The sequence below is a fragment of the Echiichthys vipera genome (assembly GCF_963691815.1).
Source record: "Echiichthys vipera genome assembly, chromosome: 5".
Lineage (NCBI taxonomy): Eukaryota > Metazoa > Chordata > Actinopteri > Perciformes > Trachinidae > Echiichthys > Echiichthys vipera.
In genome coordinates this window covers 12,624,954-12,641,283 of record NC_139830.1, presented here as the reverse complement: position 1 = coordinate 12,641,283, position 16,330 = coordinate 12,624,954, and the positions used below count along the sequence as shown (strand labels likewise).

At 40.2% G+C, this 16,330-nt stretch overlaps 1 protein-coding gene across 2 annotated transcripts in view; it reads left to right on the top strand.

Moving 5' to 3' along the window:
- pde2a (phosphodiesterase 2A) overlaps window positions 1–16,330 on the top strand; it is a 150,781-nt gene that overhangs the window by 48,163 nt on the left and 86,288 nt on the right. The window lies entirely within an intron of this gene.

The following is a 16,330-nucleotide window of genomic DNA, read 5'->3' as shown; positions in this document are numbered from 1 at the left end:
TACCTGGGAGGGTGTGTTTTAGGCTGCTATGTTTTCAGTTGAGTTGATGCAATTTTGATCTTGCAAGCCTTGTTTCGTTCTCTTTCTCTACTTCTTGTTTTGGTCCATCTCGCTCCTTATTTTTTGTTGTATGATTTGTGACAAGCAGATACTTACAATTTAAAATTGCTGCTTGTACCCTCACATGTGCCATTAAGCTGTTGTGTGTATGTGTGTGCCTGTACAAAGTGTGAGCACACGAGTGTGTGTGTGTGTGTGTGTGTGTGTGTGTGTGTGTGTGTGTGTGTGTGTGTGTGTATCTGCAATTGTGATTTATATTGCAGAGGGATTTAATGTCGTTGGCAGCAAAATAGAAAAAAATGTTTGATTGGCTGCCAGTGTCGACATGTTCTCCTCAGATCCAATTACATCAACAGATACACACTCACAGAGACGCAGGCACATGTGCACGCACATTTATCACCCACATTCATACAAGAAAGAGATAAAAAGAACATGTAAACAATGTCCTCCTCTAAGTAGAAAATACTCATTAATCGATGTCAGTGTGTTGCAGGGCAAAAATCATTTCTATACTTCTTCAACCTTTATTTATACTGGCTGAGTCAGCAATCTACATACGCATTTCCGCAGTCAGTTTACGTTGCTGAAAGTCTTGTCCAACTGCATTCCTCTCTTAAAGCCTGGAAGTGTCTGTAAACGGCTCGTTGCTGAAGTGTTACCAAGTGTCACCACTGTGTTACTGTCTGTGACTTAGCTGCTGCTTTATTAGCAGCATGTGCAGCGCCACCTGCAGGAGCTGCATGAAAGAATTAGACTTGTTTAGGTTTCAAATGTGCACTTTATATACTGTATACATATATAGTGCACATTTGAGTGACATTTGAGCACATTTGAGTGAAAATGCTGCATGCATATCTTCATTGGTTTTCGTGCGTGAGTCAATGAAGCACTATAAGCAGCATGTTAATCTTTTCTCCAGCAGAACAGATGTGAGGATTAATTTGGGGTTGGTGCTTACATGCTTGTGAGGGAGGGACTGCCTAGCTCCACTAAAATGCAACAAAATATGTGTTTGTGTGTATCTCATGTACATATTTCAGAAGCTTTGCTGTTCTGGTTATCTGTGTGTCAATGCAAATGTATTTTGAGTTTGATATTCACACATATACACACAAAGGGGGTTATATATTCTGATATACGTGAAAGACAGTTTTCAAAGTCAGCAAATTGCTATTCCTCGAGAATACCTTGGAATGCGTGGGGGTAGAAATTACTTTATCCCGTCCTTCACTGTTTTTGCAGTTTATAAAGGTATTGCCAAAATGTTTGAGATGATCCAGATGATGTGTAAACCCAGTAGAATAAGAAAATCTTCTCAAACACTCATAGATTTAATTTTTACAAACAAGCCAGACGGGATTAAAAAGATGTATAATCTCATTACTGGGTTACCAGATCATAACCTTACTCTGGCTTCTAGAAAGTTAACAAAAGTATGTTATAGAAACAAAAACTCAATGTGGGAAAAATCGGTGATGCCTTTTATCTCCCAAAAAGACATGGCCCTCAATGAAAATGAAATAAAACAATTAAACTGGAATGACACCTTTGGTATTATGCCCCGTGAGGAAGCCTGTACTGATTGAATGTCAACTGTTAAAAATAGTCTTTTGAAATACAAAAAAATAAGGGGCAAAAAAACAAATACATAACGAAATTTACCCTGGTTTAATAGTAATCTCTGGGAGTTAATGGAAAAAAAAGAGATGCTTCACTCAAAAAGTTCTTGAAATCAAAATGAGTACTGATCACCTGATTTTTAAAGGTGTCGGAAATAAAGTGACACAACAACTTAGAGCGTACTCACACTGTCCTCCCGGACCGCGACCCGGACTTTAGGGTACTTGTCCCCCCTCCCTTTCCCCCCCGCGCCCCAGCCCTGTTTGTACTCACACTGCCAGGGCCGGCCAATGCTTCTTGCTGTCCATACGCCATCACGCCGTAACACGTCACACGCATTGATCGTGTGTGTGTGGCTTTGTTTACAAATCTTTCCATAGACCTCAGAGTTTTTGTGCGTCTTGTCGACTGTTTTTGAATATTTTCATCCGACCAAATCTGCAGTAAACACTCCACCTCCGCACCACACCAACGTGAACCTTTCACCGCCATTGTTGTTGTTGTTAAATGTCCGCACATGGTCCGTCCTTCTATTTACATGTCCGAACAGGAGGACATAACGCTACTGCCGTAGGGCTCGTGCTCGTGCTCGTACACGTGCGCACGCTCGTGCTCGTACATGTGCAAACGGCTCCGCTAAAGCCCACCTCTTTCAAGCCGCAGTTGGGCGCGGAGCGGGTGCACTCACGCTGCTTAAAGGTACTAGGCTTTAGCTGAAAAAACGGTTTTGGCCGTGGCCAAAAGGACAGTGTGAGTAGGCTCTTAGAAAGGCTTGAGCAAACTCTTTTCCTGATATTATTAGTGATGTAAAAGGAAACTGTAGAAATTATTAGAGTATTGACAAGTTACTTGGAAAGGAAAAATGTAGTAATAGAAGTGTTGAGCTTAAGATAAATGGCTGTATCCAGAATGATGACCATGTTGTTGGTAAATGTTTTAATGATTATTGTATAGATTCAGTACAAGAACTGAGCTGGACCTTTCCAAAAGTCCAACTCCCACAGCCCTTGGCCTGTGATGACTTGGCCTTTAAGTTATCTCCTATTAATGTGGCAAATGTTGAAAAAAGGATTTCAACCCTGGCAAATAGTAAAGCCAAAGACATACATGGTCTTGATACAGTATTTTTAAAACAACATAAGGCATTCATTATGCCACCTTTCGTTATGATTATAAATAAATCTATCGATCAGAGCGTTTTTCCTTCTAGGCTCAAACCTGCCATAGTTACCCTTGTGTACAAATCTGGTGATACACAGGTGGTCAGCAACTACCGACCTATCAGCATCCTGCCAACCAGTGGGAAATTCTAGGCAGACTATTTATGTGGAAAAGGCATTTTGAACTTAACTGACAGAATTTTTTCAGTGTATGTGTGAGGGTGTAAGTGTAGTAGAGTGTAGAGTGTCCACCAACTCCATACAGTAGTGCCCTAGATACACTGACCTTGATGTCAGGAAATTGTTCCTGTTGGATGAAGTAGGTTTAGCCTACTAAAGTTTTCACTCTCGTGTTATCATTTTTGGGGACAGAAGGGGGTGGGGGTGTGTGCTCTGATCTCACTGTTGCAGGAAAATGACTGAATAATGAAACTGGGAATTAAAAGAAGTGGCACATCTTGATGACTATTGCATTAGTTACACTTTGCTTATGTCCGCCTGCCTTTGGGACAGAATTGTTATTATCTGACCATAAAAATCTGAAATCATGACGTTAGATCACTGTTTCACTTTCAATGCATTCTGTTTCTTGCTTTCATAGTACCTTTTTCTTTTATCCCTTTTATATGAGCAGGTAGGTGTTCATAGTCTTGCTCTTGGGCAAAACAACAGGACCTGCTGCTGTGCTATCGATGTAGCTACTGCCGGAGACTCCTATTATCCACATTTGAAATCATTTTGATCTTACGCAGTCAAACCACAGACTGAATAAGAATTAAGTAATTAAGAATAAATGTAAATAGATTCTTTCGGCCCCTGGCAAAGCTAAATTTAAAACCACTAAACTCAATAACAGGAAGAGCTCAGCTCATCCAAAAAACAACCACAAACCAGTGGTGCTCCCATCAATATCCCACATTGTCAATATTCAGTGAGACATGAGGAAATGCAACGATTTCCCCCTTAAGATCTGACCTGTTCATTATGTAAAACCTTCATTTCTCTTCGTCTGTTCTGATTTTTATCTTTAATGTGTGTACCAGCAGTCTGATAAGCAGTAGTGAGCAGCAAACATGAGAGCTTTATATTCAGCACATTTAGTCAGGCCAACACACCACAGTGGAGCCCTTTGTGGGTGGGCACTCAACACTTAAGACTGAAACAAATTATCTCTGATGGCAGCACAGGACTAGTGACCTATGTAGGTAGAATACTACTGTACTGTGTGTGAAGTGGTGGGAGAGCCACTACAGACAAAATGGATTGTAACTCATTTCACCGCACCATTTTATTACATTACACTCAAAACCTGCAGAGGCAGTGGATCCAGACACTGAAGTAACAATACACACTAAAGCCTGGGCTTTTCATATAGGTGACAGCACAGCACAGCATGTGACTCACATGCATGCTTCGAATAGCTTGGCAATTGCAGCAAATAGCACCTCAGTCATACTTTAAACCAAAAACATATTAATGTAATGCTGTAAGTACAACAAAGTCTTTCATATGAAGGCAAAGATGCTCCGGTGAGTGTACGTACCAAAGAGTGACAGGAAAGAAGACAAAATCACATAGCCATTTACATGCAACAAAATCTGTTATGGAGTGCAAAAAGGGCAACAGCTTTGTCCCACAGTATTGTGGTCATAAAGAGCTCCAAATAGTCAGCGGAGCAGTTTTTATCAATCAAGTGCTCGCTCTCTATTCTTGCTTATTGCATTGGTCTCTGGTCGAATCAGTCTCTTTGGGGCAGGATCCATAATCAAATAACTGTTCTGCAATTCCCAACACTGTTCTTGAGTTTGTGTGTGAACTAGCTTGCAGACTTTATTTTCATTTTTTGTATTTGATCTGGAAAAGTACAGTGTCCAGACTATTTCAGCGTAGGAGTTTGTATTGCAGTATTAACACACGTCATATGCCATTATTTCAAGTGAGAAACATAAAATCTCAAGTACAAATCATTTGCTTATGTTTCTTTGTATCAACCTAAAATAAATCAAAAATAAATGCACATAAAAATCATGTGTGTCTATTTCTCTTTTAAATTGAGGGGGGTGACTGATTTGGTCCTCTATCTGATCACAGTGAGCGCAGAGCAGCCATTAAAACCTCCCATCTGTGCTACGCTTGATAACAATAACGAACCCTCTTCTATGCAGCAAAATCACAGACTAGTGCTCATTCCGAGGGGCAGACAGAAGGAAGATGGGTCTCCAACAGTAAACATTATGCATCAGTAATAATCTGTTAAATAAAACACTGCTAAAGTAGTGCATGCAGCAGGCATCTGCCCTCGGTATTCGTAGCTTAAGTGTCCTGGATCTCTTTAGTTTGAGCTACTTTCTTGGAATTTTAACAATACAGGTCATAAGCTTTTTGCAGGTTTAGCTTTATTTATAGTGAATTCATACATCCCCGCTGTAAAACAAGGTCATGTTGTTAATCTCCATTTGCTGTTAATGTCTCTGTACTAATGTCATGACAGTTAATATATATTTTACTGTGGTAGGATTAAAACATTACTCAGGCTCAGCCCTTCGGAGTTTACCTACAACTGCTTTAATCTCAAACACAGGGTCTTTTATAAGCTTATTTTTTAAATTTAAAGATCTTAATCCTTAATAGTAGAAATAGCTAAAATGTAATTAATAAAAAGTATGATTATATTTATTGCAACTGAAGAATATTGAAGCTCTATTCATTAGTGTCCGATTTACATAACAATCAAACAGTCTTTTGACTCAATTGAGGGAAACGTTTCCAGCTTGCTTTGGGGTTTCTGTTATTTGGTGCTGTTTTTTTGGAGCCTTTTTTTAATAATAAAAACACTCCTTATCACCAGCTTCAAACTTTATGACATATTGGGCTAAAATATAGCTATTTTGTGGCTGTGGTGGCATTTATTCTGATACAGGGCTCGATGTGGCGGAATGATGCGAATCTAAACGCAGGGGAGACGCTGTTTTACATTTCAGGAGCACAGCGGTGTAGAAATATGTGCTATGGGGTTCAAAGTGATGAGAAGACATTTGCACCAGTGGTCTCCACTTGGCTTTGCCTGCCATGGCACTTTGAATCACATATTCTGACAAATGACCACAAACACAAGGGCACCTTCACTTCACAACAACCTGAGAGTGCTGTATATGTGTGTGTGTGTGTGTGTGTGTGTGTGTGTGTGTGTGTGTGTGTGTGTGTGTGTGTGTGTGTGTGTGTGTGTGTGTGTGTGTGTGTGTGTGTGTGTGTATGTCAGAGTTGGTGTTTTTTCTTTGATAAATGGAGTGCGTTTTTCAGGGCTGCTGAATTTTATCTCAAGTGGATCCCTACAGAGTATTGAGCTCTCTCGCTCTCTCTCTCTCTCTTTCTTTTGTGTGTGTGTGTGTATACATGTACATACTTACACAGTTCACTACACTAGGCAACTGTGCAGGTAGCTATATGGTATGATTGTATGGTGTGCTAACCCCCTGCTGACTTGCTAAACTCCATGGGAGTAGGCACTTGAGCGCTCTCAATTCAGACAGCTATCTAATCATGACACATTCACTGTCTTTTGTCTGAGTTAATTTAATTAGAAACCAGGAAAGAGCAGACACAGTAGATACACACAGAAAGGCAGCACACAACGTTGCAGTGGGTTCTTTTTTATTAATCAGGGTCCTGCAGTGTGTTTGTTTTCGAACGGTTGCAGCACATAAAAGCACTGAATTAATGTATTCCATTCACCATGTACTGTAGGCCTACAACTAGAATTCCTCTTTAGCTGGACTTTTTTCACTTAGACATTGTCTATTTTATGGTAAAAGAAGACTTTTCCCCATTTGGAATACCTCTTCATTGCAGTCCTTGTCACAGTTAACTCCTCTGACCGTGCGATTACTCGCCTCATAGAGGTTGTGCATTCTTTGCATTCTACAATCTGACAAAATCTGTCCTTGCTTAACAGCTCATTCTCATTCCCCGGGCGTCAAATTCCCTTGTCACAGCCCTTTCCGTTTGGCCCCGACCAGGGTGATATTAGACACACAGAGCAAGTACTCCAGGATTAAGAGCGTCATTCTAAATGTAAGGAGGCAGGTTGGGAGAGGTGGATGGGTCAAACAAACAACAGACCTTTACCCAGGAGACCTGTAGTTAAAAAATGCACTTATTTTGACCCAAGCCAAGGTCTTTTCCTAACCCTAACCAAGTGATTTTGTTGCCTAAACCTGACCACATAGTTTTTTGTGACTTCACAACGTAAAGAACAAGTTCCCATGTTTAAAAGGTCCAGGACCATCATGCTTTCGACACGCAAGGCCACGGCATTGACAAGTCACTACAAAGGATCCTGACAAAATGGCAGTATCTGACGGGTTGGGATGAGAATGGGTTGTGTGCTAAAGCATTCAGTGGGAAGATGACATGACACATCAATTATGATCAAGAGTGATTCTGAAATATCCATGACTATCTCATGCTTACATGAGTAACTTTTTTATGCAAATGATTGTATTCATTGCAGTCATGATCCATAAAGAAAGCATTTAATTCAGACTCAACATGACGTGACTTGCACCTTTGAAACTCTCAAGCTTCATAAAGAGCAATTATAATTTGGCAATGCAGATATAAAATAAAGCATAGTCCAGCAAATGCGTGCATAAGTCTTAAGTAACTTAAGGGGAATTTGAAAACCAAACTGTTTAGTTTTGTAGTTCTTCTACTTTGAAGATTGCGGGAAAAAAGGTGCCTTGTTCAGTGTCCAGTAAGGTGTGCGACATTTTACAAGCATGTCTAAGTGAAGGAGAAATGATCTTTTCGTCTATTGTACAGCCCTCTTTAGAGTTAATGATGCCTATCTCCAGCTGTGAGAGAGAAGTGAAGTTGTCAGGTGGCTTTGTCAGGCTAGAGGTCACATTCAGTGCTTCGAGCTAAACAGAAGAAACAAACAACTGATGCAGGAGACTGTTAACAGAGCTCCAAACTGAGTCATCATTCACCTCATGTAGGCAGAAAGGCTACAGAGAAGTCCTCCTGCTGCAAGTATTTCTTAAAGTCATACTCCGCCCAACATCTCTTTTCTGAGCATCAAACATGCCTGTTGAAGGCTTTGGTTTTCTTCACTCCAGTTTTTATTCCTATGTGGCTGCATGTTTAGAAATAAGCTGAATGTACATAGACACAAGTTTAATCAGTCCACTGTTTGCTCACTATTCCCAACACGACACTCATTAGTAATTGTTATAAACATATTTATCTCCTGCACTGTGCCTGTCCTCTCCTTCCCACTGCCTACACTACAAGATGCTAAAGAAAACAACCTTTTTCTTTACCCCACTTTAAAAAAGTTTGAACATTTCCTCAGTGTTTTCTAAGCCAATGTATAAATCTAAAACTTAAGGTGGGTGGCTGGCCCACGCTCTTTTTAAGAAAAAGAGCTGATGGTTTTCTCTTCATCTGGCATTGCTGCAGTAGCACAAGCAAGGCCAAGTTAGATAAGGACGTGAACGCTGAGGCAAGAGAGGGAGGGAGCATGAGTAATAGACTAGATAGATAGAGAGATAGATGCTTTACTTACTTTATACTTTATTCCAGAAACAAAGTCCATATAAAAGACATAAAAGGAGATAGATAGATAGATAGATAGATAGATAGATAGATAGATAGATAGATAGATAGATAGATAGATAGATAGATAGAAAGTATAAATTCAGGGAGGCATTATAAAGGTGGCATTCTCAAGTAACCCTAGGGAAAGGGTGCACTTTCTCTATTCACTCTTCATTTCCTTCTTAACATCTCACAGTGTTTTTTGTGTTTTTTGGATGGTGTTTGTGTGTTTTAGTGCTATTCTTTTTCCCGCCCCATTCAATTTGCAGTCCTTCCATTGTGATAATAGAGCATTGCTGAATGGAGACTTGAATAGAGGGGAGCATGAAAGGCAGAGACGAAAGAAAAGAGCCGGGGAAGTGGGAGAAAGAACAGCAAGGGAAGAGGTGTCAGTATGTGATTTCCCCGGTGGATTGAACCTAAAGAGTGGGCCACGTCCCTCTCTCTCTCTGACTCTCTCACATTTGGTTTGTGTGTGTGTGTGTGTGAGTGGGTGGGTGGGTAGATTCACCTACATGTCCTCTTGGACTGTGCCACACTTTGACCTTCATGTATCTCTGTCATGCTCCAGTTTTCCCATTGGACAGAAATTTCAATAACCAGCCACTCACACCAGAAGAGAGAGAGAGAGTGTGTGTGTGTGTGTGTGTGTGTGTGTGTGTGTGTGTGTGTGTGTGTGTGTGTGTGAGTGTGTGTGTGTGTGTGTGTGTGTGTGTGTGTGTGTGTGTGTGTGTGTGTGTGTGTGTGTGTGTGTGTTTGTTTGGCTTGTTTTTATCACCTCATATTCACCTTTTTATATATCGGTTGACTGACTTCCTTATTGATCCAATTCGCACCAATAATGGAGATCGATTGCAAACACACATGCACCACCACGCACACACATCTAAACATTCATGCACTCAAACCAACACTTAAAATTTTCCATAGGCTCAGAGGTCAGAATCTCCCGGGCTTATGTACCTTTTACTCTAAAAGCTCAGCTGTGTCAAGCGGGATGCATCAGGACATGTGAGTGGCTTTTAGATATCCCTGTGGAGAAACTGACAGTTAACTGAAAGGAAAATATGAGCTTCTGTATCTCTATGGACAATCAATGTAAAAATGATCTCTATTTGGCATGCCAAACTGTCCAAACACTCATGTTCAGATAACTCATTTATAAGAATTAATGTAGATTCAAACTAAAATGTCTGTGCGCACACTTGAATATATTCTGTCCTGTTAACTCACACAATCAGCCATAAATGTCTTATGCATATAAATGTGTGGATCGGTCTATTTCATGCAAGAAAGCCTTATTAGTAATAATGATCATTTAAAAACAGAGGGTCCTCATTTGTGAAGCCTTTTTTCCATCAAAAGTGAAACATGAAATATCTCCATTAAGGCAGAATGTAAATCCCACAGACACGTAGCTCATTTATCAGTGGCATCGTGTCAGCCTCTTAAAGAGTCGAGAATTATTTTCTCTGGCAGTATGCCTGCTTGAACTCCTCATCTCTGCGCTGACAGAGCTATTTCTTGTTTTCACTTGGCAAAAGTGGGTTGAAGTGGGCTAACTAAACACACTAACTCATCTCATCTCATCTTCATCCGCTTATCCGGGGTCGGGTCGCGGGAGCAGCAGCTTTAGCAGGGGACCCCAAACTTCCCTTTCCCGGGCCACATTAACCAGCTCTAACTGGGGAATCCCGAGGCGTTCCCAGGCCAGTGTGGAGATATAATCTCTCCACCTGGTCCTGGGTCTTCCCCGAGGCCTCCTCCCAGCTGGACGTGCCTCGAACACCCTAGGGAGGCGCCCAGGGGGCATCCTTACTAGATGCCGGAACCACCTCAACTAACTGACTCCAAGAACTCCCTATAGCTGAACAACACAAAGGCTACTAATAACCCATCATGCATAGATGTCCAGGCCTTGAATGTAGCCCCATGTTTTCATAATTTAAAGGAAAAAATACCTTACATTTGGGCCAATGAGATTGCTTCACAGAGTTTCAAGAAAAAACAGCATTAGTTGGAATCTTAAAACTACACAGTTTCCCAGTTCTCTGACTCAGATTGATGATAACACACTTTCTAACGTGCTCATACGACTGAAGGATGATTGGTTAATGGTGGATAGGGATGTTGTTCAAAGTCAGGCCAAACGTCAGAGAGGAAAGGGAGGCATTCTCCGGTGTTAAAGCTCAGCATTCAGTCTGACATTTTGTCAGAGTTTGAATGTGAGGTGCAGCCAGCCACCGAGTGCAACGAGGCATCACCGGCGGCACTCGAGCTGCAGCGCCACAATCATTATTTGGTGTTTTGATAAGGAGCCGGTGCCTGAGGGTGTAGCTGCTGTCATGTGCAGTGTTGATGCAGAGCTTATGAAGGTTATGATGGCTGTTTCAGTGATAACAAAACTATTTGTTTGGTAGAAAGATTTGTGAAAATGAAGCACTGTGTTACACCTTGTGATAAATATTTTGTGAAGTCACATACAGCTGCAGGCTGAGGTCGGTTCCCCTTTGCTGCTCTCACTGAGAATAAATAAACCAGTCGGGCCTTTAAGCAAACAGATTCACATCTAAAATAAATCTTCTACAGCTTTAACATACTTTGATCATTAAAACTGAAAATAAATTTAATTCTGAAGATAATTTACGAACTTCACCATGAAGTTTAGGTGCACTGACAGCAACGGTGCTGGTGGGAGTAGACTAAATATTAGGGCTGATATTTCTACTAACCAGATCTTGTTGCGCAAAGAACCATATGCCAGCCGCTAACAGGGTTAAAGGTCAAAAAAAGGAAAAAAGGAGAGATTGATCTCTGGATTTTATCAATCGATACCCGGTAATCTTTTTGAATTGGAAAATCTGATTTTCATATCCAGTCCTACTAAATATCCTAAGCAATTAATCAATAAGTCCCTGTAAGGGGCAGTGCTCGATATTCAGAAAAGTTAATAACTATCTGCTATGTAAAGGTATAGTGAAATAATGACCCTCTCTTTGTGGCTATGCGGCCCCTGAACAGGTGAAAGCTCGATAGAATTGAATAAAAAACGAGTACAATCTGTTTAAAAATGATTAAAGTGTAACTCTGACGAAAAACAAACCCACGGCCTTTTTGGGCATGAACATACATCAAATAAGAAATCAAGACAGATTTTTTTCATTGATCACCTATTAGGAGAGTCACTAGCAGCCAGACATGCCTAACACTGAGGAGCTCAGGGCGGAGCGCTGAACCATCCAACACGGCTTTTTTTTAACCACTAAAATTTCTCAAAATAACACCAAACCTCTGAAGTGGCATGATAAGAGTCCCTACACATAAAACAAAACACCAACAACGTAGTTAGTGAACTCAGAGATTATTAAAAAAGACTGCTTTACAAAGCCTTAGCACCCGGCTAAGTATATTGTCAGGCAGGCCAAACAAGGGCTCATGTTTCCCTTTTACAAACACTAGGTCATATTATACAGAATTTCACTTTGATAGTGATACAGGAGATTGCTAACAGAGCTGCAAAGAGACAACTTAGCAGGTGTATCAGTCAGATCAACTGAAAAACAATAAATAACAGCAAACACAGATGAGCTGCTTTAACAAAGAGAACTGCAGGTCACAAGTAGAAACCAACAAAGCGTGACTGATGAACGCAAAGATTCTTAATTAACTTCTTAAAGAGAGTTTGTTTTATTTTGTCTGGCCTCTGTCGACCTGCAGTTGGCCCTGACTTTGACGTGAACGCCTTTCATTTCAAGTTTTTTCATGGCTCTGCTGTCTGCTCGTCCATGATGCAACTTGGCAGCTCGTCGGCCAGAAAAAACCCCGTAACCGGTGGCATCTCCATATTAAACTGTCAAATTTGATTCTCTCCGTCACAGCTTTTCTCCACTGCCTCTCACTGTTCTTCTCTCCCACACTGTCTAATCTCTCTTTTCGGGTTTTTTCTGCATCTCTTTAGTGTGCAGACATATCAAACACATTCCCTTGACAACTAGCTACTCTGGAACTTCTCGTAAGTGCGATCGTTCTTTTGAAGAGTCTTGTCGCGCTTCACGGGCTACATTGCAATCCACGTCTTAGTATGTAACTGCTGAACCACTCGACAGGCATGCAGAACAGTGTGTGTGTCTAATGTTTCATTAAGCGCTCCTTCAAAACGTCAGAGTGATGTTGACCCTCTGTCCATCTCTTCACTTTATGTCCTTTCTCTTATGTTTTTTCAGACTCTGACCCTCTAGCTCCTTACTCTTGATGTTTACAGGTTCCAAAATGCATTCACACACATTTCATCAATACTGCAGTTAGTTTCAGCATTTTGACAGAACCCATTCTGATGACACCATGTAAAAATATTCACAGGTGTTGCTGTGAGGGAGAGTGATTGGCATAAAACCTAGCTAATGTGTTCCAGTGTTGGTTAATCCTGTTCGACACTGTAGAAGAAGAATTTTTGTTTTCTTTCCACTCGTGCCACTTAACATCCGTAATCTGACTAATACTTCCGGAGGGCTGTGATATAAAATGCCAAAATACTGTACATATCCCGTGCATGCAGTGGGAACACACTCATTACCTGCTCTAATGACTCCTCTGGTCTGGCCCTGTTTAGCTCCAACAACACATTTATTTAGGTTTTTGTTTTAAAATGCGGAGGTGGCTTTATAGATAATTCCAGTTGTGTGAACTCTCTGCAGCACATTCACACAACTCATGATTTCACATCAGGTGAAGGCAATTAATAAAATAAAATGTACATTTTTACATTAAGTAAATGACAAAAGATTTAATCATTCCACTAAATTCCTGTATGATGTTTTACATTTTATATCAGGTCTGGTTTTCATTATTGACTCAATAATACCCCGTAGAAGAAAAACATAACCATTGTGGAGATGTGACTACAAAAACTGTAGCAATGATTTCTTTAAGAGCAAAGACACGCATAATGTCTGTGTCATGCTTGCTCTGAAAGAAATTCAAAGCAAATTGATAAGCATGTAAAATTGATCAACATTTAATAAACTATTCAAAACCTCTGCCCAAAATATTCTCTGTGAATTGGAAAGGACACTAGCTGGGCATTTGAGCCTGCGGTTATCATTATTATTGAATTCACTCTTTAAATTCACTCTTTTATCTTACGTTGGAACATCATAGCACTGAGGGTGTTGGCTATGATGGACTCGAATGGTGGAATATGTTTTTGACATGCATACTTAAAATGCTGAGCAGTAATGTGACCAGTTATCTAGCTTTTTTTACTGCCTCAGACGCCTCATTATCACATTCTTCGTGGCATTTACAGTGAACCGTTTGCTATTCACACAATTTAATAGATTCATTAAAATTATTATTTTGCATCTTCCCGGCAAGAGAATCAGCCCTCACAGAACTGTCATCTCTTTTGTTAAAGCAGAGCAGGAGACTGAATACAAATGTATTGAAGACTTTTATATAATAAAATGTCAATATGTGGAGTCTTGCCCTCTCAAAATCTATTTTAAATCAATAGCACAGTATTTGCCCTGCACGTTGAAGATTGAGTTTAAAGTTCATGTAATGTCTGCTGACTATGAGGGCAGAAAGAAACAATAAGACACAAGATGAAAATTCAATTTAGAGCATGTCAGCGGGTAAAAGAAGAGTACGCTCAGCACACTGAGACGAAACAACGGGGCTTTTGAAACTGAACAGCTGTATTATTTTCCTCCACTGACTCTAAGATGCAGCAAACTCAACACGGTGTCTTTGTTGCTGGGTACGAGTCATCGTTTCCACTGTGACTACCTGTGGTGAGTCATCAGTTTGTATCTTTATAACTTGCATCACACATACGCAGGATTGTTACATAATTAATTTCAGTAATCTTTGCACTCTCAGTGTTCACATGATGCCAAATTAAAACAAACAGTACATTATTCAAATTGTACATGAATTGCTTTGGTCGAGTATTTTTTGCTCTTTTTCCTCATTTTTGTTACTTGGTAAATTCAACGTTCAAACACATTTGAAACACCATTATACATCAAAGCTGCACTGAAAATTGTAAAGCCCCTTTCACACATGCGATGCAAACCTGAAATTATCGAGAAGTAACCTGGTGGAGCAATATGTGAGAACACAAATGTCTGAATCAACACTTTACCCTGCCAGCTCCAGTACAAAGTCTGTGTAGTTGAGCCCATGTGTGAAGAGGGCAGATTTTTGTGCGGAGAGAATGCGATCGTGTGGGAGTGTTGATGATTCAAAAACAGTTGGACGCACTATTTGATCTTTTCCTCCACTGCATGACTTCCAAATAATGTAGAGTTATGTGTTGATAGCCCCATATTTTCTAGCTGGACACAGTTTTATGTTGATATAGAAGGGATTTCTCTGCCGCCCCAAGATGATCACTGGTCCCACTGGTTCATCTTACTATAAGTCACTTTCCTTACTGCTGGTCTGGCAAACATTAAAACTCCATTTCCTTGAATGCCTTTCAGCCTCTATTTTTTCCTCATTTTCCAGTGATCATAAAATTGTGATAGTAACAGCAATACAGAAAGCCAGTTGAATGAATCCCTTACTCAGCACACTGAAACTTGTCATGCAGCTGTGTTTGAGAAATTGGTATGTTGCTCTGCTGCAACATTTCCCCGTAATGTCCAAGACGCACATCCTGCATGAGCAGTGCATGGTGGCTGCCTTGGTGAAACTGCTGCAGCTCGCACATGTGAGTCCTGCCTGCCTTTCTACATTGAGTTTTGCCTATGATTATGGCCATAAGTAATATCATCTTTCATTTCGTTTCATTACAAATTCTATTTTTTTCAGACTGATGGTTGAAATTCTGTTCACAGAAACTGAAAGTGTTAAGTTATATACGAATATCTACATTATATTCATGTCAGTGACATATTCCACATACATACTCATTAAAAACTACAGTGAAAACACTTTTATGTCAATATGACTGTCACATGACTTCCCTGTCTTGCTGGGGTCTGCATGCGTGTTGCCGTAAAAATAGGCAAGACCTTGAATCTCTAGACTTTCCGCAGCCGACACGCAGGCAGCCTGTTAACATGGGCACAGAAAGAAAAAGCATGGGCACGGAAAAAGTGTGTGTAAACACACACAGGCTGCTGATGTGAGATGTATGTCCCGGCAGTAAGTCTAGAATTTTACTTTTCACATGTGATGGGCCCAGTTGGCCACTTTAATGAGACAAATATAGACCTTTTCAACACAATTCCATTGCTAGGCAACAACCATGTTCCTTATTAACTTCCTGTCAGCTGATGTCATTCACATGAAATAGGACTATCAAATAAAATAGGACTGTTTTGGAATGTTTATGTTTCCTTCGGTGAAACGATATGATCCAAAATATAGCAAAATATGGCCAAGACTACAAGATGCACTTAAATATACTGGTATTTTTGTTTTTCCAAGTACTTTTTGTAGTGAATAACAGTCCATAACAAAGTGGTTAGGGTTGATGATGGGCAAACAAAGTGCAGGAATGGGATGCTTTCAATTATATATTAATTAAAATAAACATTTTTCCCATGCTTAGAGTCACTTTTTAGAGTTTACTTTTTATTTAGTGCTGACTTTTCCCTAAACTCAACCAGGTGCTGTTAAACAAGATTTTTGCCACTTGTCAAATATGTAACTTATAAACATTTCCTCATTATGCTGATATTGCATGTCTTTGAAATGCTATTAGCTTCGATTGCAAATTAGTAGTATGTAAACATAATGAGAGACCCCCCCCCCCCCCAGTGGATGCAAGTTCGCAGTTTTGGCACAACCGCAAATTGTGTTTTCTATGTTTATGAAAAAAGAAGCAACATTTCTTTAGTGTAAATAGAAGAAGCACTGGGTTGTTAGTCTGAACTGCA